The sequence below is a fragment of the Poecilia reticulata genome, linkage group LG15, assembly GCF_000633615.1.
Source record: "Poecilia reticulata strain Guanapo linkage group LG15, Guppy_female_1.0+MT, whole genome shotgun sequence".
In the NCBI taxonomy this organism is placed as follows: Eukaryota; Metazoa; Chordata; class Actinopteri; order Cyprinodontiformes; family Poeciliidae; genus Poecilia; species Poecilia reticulata.
The window spans coordinates 5,660,535-5,664,745 of NC_024345.1; the positions used below are offsets into that span (position 1 = coordinate 5,660,535).

Below are 4,211 nucleotides of genomic sequence, written 5' to 3' on the forward strand. Positions count from 1 at the left end.
CAGCATTTCACAGCCATTTTGTGATTTGTTAATGATTTTATACTATTTAATTTTTTCAATGATGGTGTATAAACTCCCAGACTTTCTTGAACTGACTGTACATCGAAAGATATCTGATATTGAGTGCCTGGATATAGGAAATAAGCCATGTGAGAATAGGAATTAGATGGTAAATTGGTATGTTATTATTTGTAGTAATATAAAGCAGTCCTAGTTTTTCAAAGTGTCTCATCCAGAGGTGTTCAAGCTATACAGTGAATCAATGAGTGGTGTTGTCCTGCTAGATGAAATTGTCAGTCTGTACCACACAAAAATCTGGGTCAGTGCCCACCAGATGCAAAAGGCCATAATACACAGGAAAAACGCATTTCAACTGTAACACATGTAAAATCCAGCTGTGCTTTGTGCCACACTGAAACTGCTTCAAGGGTATTCATCAAAAATGAGAGATTACATGAAAATACCAAGCAAGCTGATGCTGCGTCAAAGGTTTGGTAACTGTGTAATCCTTTTATATTACTACAAATAATAACATACCAATGGATTTGAAAGTTCAATGACACATTACTAAAGTCAAAACTACATTTTGTATTATATATTCTCTATTTAGACATGCACACTGATAAACAGAAAATCAGACATCCAGTTTAAAAGTTTGAGATCATGCCTAATCAGATATTACATGAAACTCTATGGGAAAAAGCATAGAAGTTTTCAAGATATTCTACACCCATTTAGTCGAGATGTCCATTACAATGGACATTAAAAAAACATATTAAAACATGAAATAGGAAAATTGTCTCTTTTTCCTTTTATTTCTAAGCTTAAGAGGAGTAAAAATCAGTTGGTCCACCTTCAGGTCTGAAGGGGTTAAGTCACTCTAGTTTAATTATATTTCTTTAGTCTAGTTCAGGGATCGGGAACTTATGGCTGGGGAGCCAGATTTGACTCATTTCATGGATGCATCTGGCTCGCAAATAAATCTTTTTAATAAAATAAAAAAGTTAAAAATACTAAACATTCTGATGTATTTCAATCCATTCATTTACTGCTCATATTCATGAATGCGGGAGGCAAGAGCCAATCACAGCTGTCCTCTGGAACAACACCACACGTCATTTTTATTGGATAACATACATGTGGCGTTGTGAGGTCAAGAAGTAAACTTTCCTCCTTTTAATCAAGTAATTGTCTAGATTATTGCAAAAACCCTTTTATGGAAGATGACTTAAAGAAAAAAGATGAGGTCTATTGTAATTTTCAGTAGGAATGGACAGAGGAATTTGCCTTTGTGAAGAGAGCAGGTTCTACAGTGTGTAATATGCAATGACAAAATTGCATCAATGAAACTGTCAAATCTAAATTCTGAATGACGATTTGGAAAGACATCAATCAGAGTTGGTGAGCAAACACAAGTGGTGAGAAATAAAAGAATGTCAACCTGGTGACCAGCTGATTGTCAAAACTTTGAGCCCACATCCCGTCACAAACCACACACTGCACCGTGTGAGTATCGTTGTACTGACAATGTTTAGCTCTCTGTGTGCATGTGAGCAGTCTCTCACATCTAGAGAACATTAAGACCAACCTACGATCATGTCCAACGTCTACATGAAGCTTAACCTCACCACCCATCAACAAAGACTACAAAGCCATCAGCAAAACCATGCAGCAGCAGAAATCCCATGAATGCTAAAAAGTACTTTATTCATTGTTGGTTAGCAACAGCATAACAACGTTGTTAAAGAGTTCAGAGACTTATTCTACTTTAAGTGTTGGTCTTATATAAAATGCACACATTTTTAAACATATTGCCTGGCTCTCATAAAATCGCATTTTAAAATATGTGACGTTTTTGACTCTCTCAGCCAAAAAGGTTCCTGACCCCTGGTCTAATGATTCTGTAGTGTTAGAATTAATTCCTGTTCCTGTACACTCTCCCTCGCCCCCTGCGCAACTTTCTCTCTCTCTCTCGCACGCTCTCTTTATGCCTTTCTTCTCAGGAAGATTTTGTTCAAAGAAAGAAAACTGTCTGGAAAATGTGCACAAAATTTTATATGTACGTTTTTTTTTAGTTTTTTTTTTACAAAAATATGAAATTAAATACTTTCCTGCTGCATTCCTAAGATGCATGTTTTCATTTAGGTCCATCAATGTAACATCAGAATCGGTTTTGTGGCAAAGTTTGTACACAATGCACAATGACTACTTCCTAAGCAATGAAGTGGTAACAATTGATTGCTTATTTTTTAAAGTTTATAATAGATTTAGAAAATATTGTTGCCTGTAAAGATGTGTCCTCATATCCCTATGGATTTATGTTGAACACATTGGGTAAAAAAACATTTTAAAACCCTTTTGGTTTAAAAAAAAAGAAGACCCACTTTCAGGGCATCTTCCAATCCGAAGTGTCAGCAGTTTCTCCACAAAGCACAGCCACATTTCTTTTCCCACAGACGTTTGTCATTTTGCTCCATCCTAGGAATAAAGGAGGTGACAGCTATGCATTATTTAACAGAGATGTGTGTTTCTGCCATAATGGAACAAAGTAGTAAAGTGTTGCCTTTTACCGCTGCTATATCTGGATCTCTCCATCAGCTACAATGCTGAATCACAAAGACGTGCTTTATCCATACTCGATAAAAAGCTTGGGCGTCCAACAAGTGATGAACTCATGAAAGAGGATTCGAAGGGGATGGCCTTTTTTCCCCCCCATCACTCCCACTAAAACACAGTGGATTTCTGCACAAATCAGCACGTTGAACTAATCCATTAGTAGTTCCTGCCGGGACAGAAACAGGAATAAACTTTGAGAAGGAGAGCGTCAACTTTCCTCTTGCTCCAGCTGCCTCTGAAAACAAAATGGCCTCTCAAAACTAAAATCCTAAAAAAACTGAAGAGTAATGAAGAGCAGAAAAAAAGCACCAACTAGTCGATTCTTTACTCTGCAATGACTTTTTAAGGGAGTTGTCAAATAGTCCCAATCATGTGACAAATGGATTTTTCCAAGATGAGAGATGATGAACCAGGTGAGTTCAAATTGTGCAAGTATGTAAATAATTTTCCAAAGGGATTCTGCAAACTCCAGCAAAGGATACCAAAATGGGGGCACAGTGTGGTGTGTGGTTAGCGTGGGCATCTCACATGTAGTGGCTGTAGACCGCAGTAGTCCGGGGTTCTACTCCCGTCCTCGGATCCCTTGGTCCATGCTTCTCTCCCCTGCCTTCCCTCTCTCTGTCCTCCTCCTGTGGGATTACTGTCAAAAATGGCAACTAGTACCTCCATTGGAGCAGTCATTCATGGCCATTACCAGCCTTCAGGGAACTCGGATCGAACTGAAGGACTGACTGGCCAAACTAAGCCAAACAGTCCATCATCCATGGCTTTTCCCAGCTTCTCTAAACTCTTTTCCCTACTATTGCACTGGAGAAGTTTTTTCACAAAGGTCCAGGGATCCATTCATACTGATCACAGCATTGGACTAACCCAGTTGGAGCAGTGCTTTGCATAACGAGTCATTTTTCCGTTCTTTGGACAATATGGTAAGGGAATCAGAAAAAGACCATATGTACAGTGCATCTGGAAAGTAACACTTCACTATTCCACATGTGACAGCCTCACTCCCAATTGCGCAAAATTAAATTTGATAAATTAACTAATTAAGCAAGTTAATTACTTTTTTTAAATGCACATGCAAAACTCCAAAGCTGGAACTGTCATGAAGAGTGAGTTTGTTGATGGATCAAAATACAGACAGGAGCTGGGAGAACGGATCATGTTGAAAGTTCTAATGAAAAACAAAAAAAAGAAAAACTTACAATGAAAAACCATGGAGAATGCAGGGAGCCAGAACAAAATGAACAGGAACAACAAGGAGGTAACAGGACTAGGCGGAATGAACGGGATTTAGCAGGAGAAGGGTACAAACACTGTGAGGTTGAATGCTGGAACAAAAGACCTGGACTGATTAGTTAACAGGTTACAGGTGTGAGATGAGACCAGAGAGGTGGACTGTGGAGGGAGAGATGGGAACCAATGGGGAAACAGACAAGAAGTAGGAAGGGAATGAGTGAAGCTTAATGACCAGCAGCTGGGGAAGAAGAGTAAACTGTAGACTGACGCAAGGCAGCAAGGGAGGAGAAACAGAGAAACCAGGATTTAAAAGACTATCCCAAAGAATAAAACTAAGTAGACTAACAGTAAAATTTAAC

At 38.6% G+C, this 4,211-nt stretch overlaps 1 long non-coding RNA gene across 1 annotated transcript; it reads right to left on the reverse strand.

Moving 5' to 3' along the window:
• Positions 1–1,868: 1,868 nt before the first annotated feature.
• On the reverse strand, positions 1,869–3,898 carry LOC103476595 (uncharacterized). The gene is made up of 4 exons (XR_535498.1): positions 3,819–3,898; positions 3,145–3,256; positions 2,571–2,782; positions 1,869–2,478 (listed from the first exon to the last, which is right to left on the reverse strand). It is a non-coding gene; the product is annotated as an uncharacterized LOC103476595 (long non-coding RNA).
• Between the last annotated feature and the right edge of the window lie 313 nt (positions 3,899–4,211).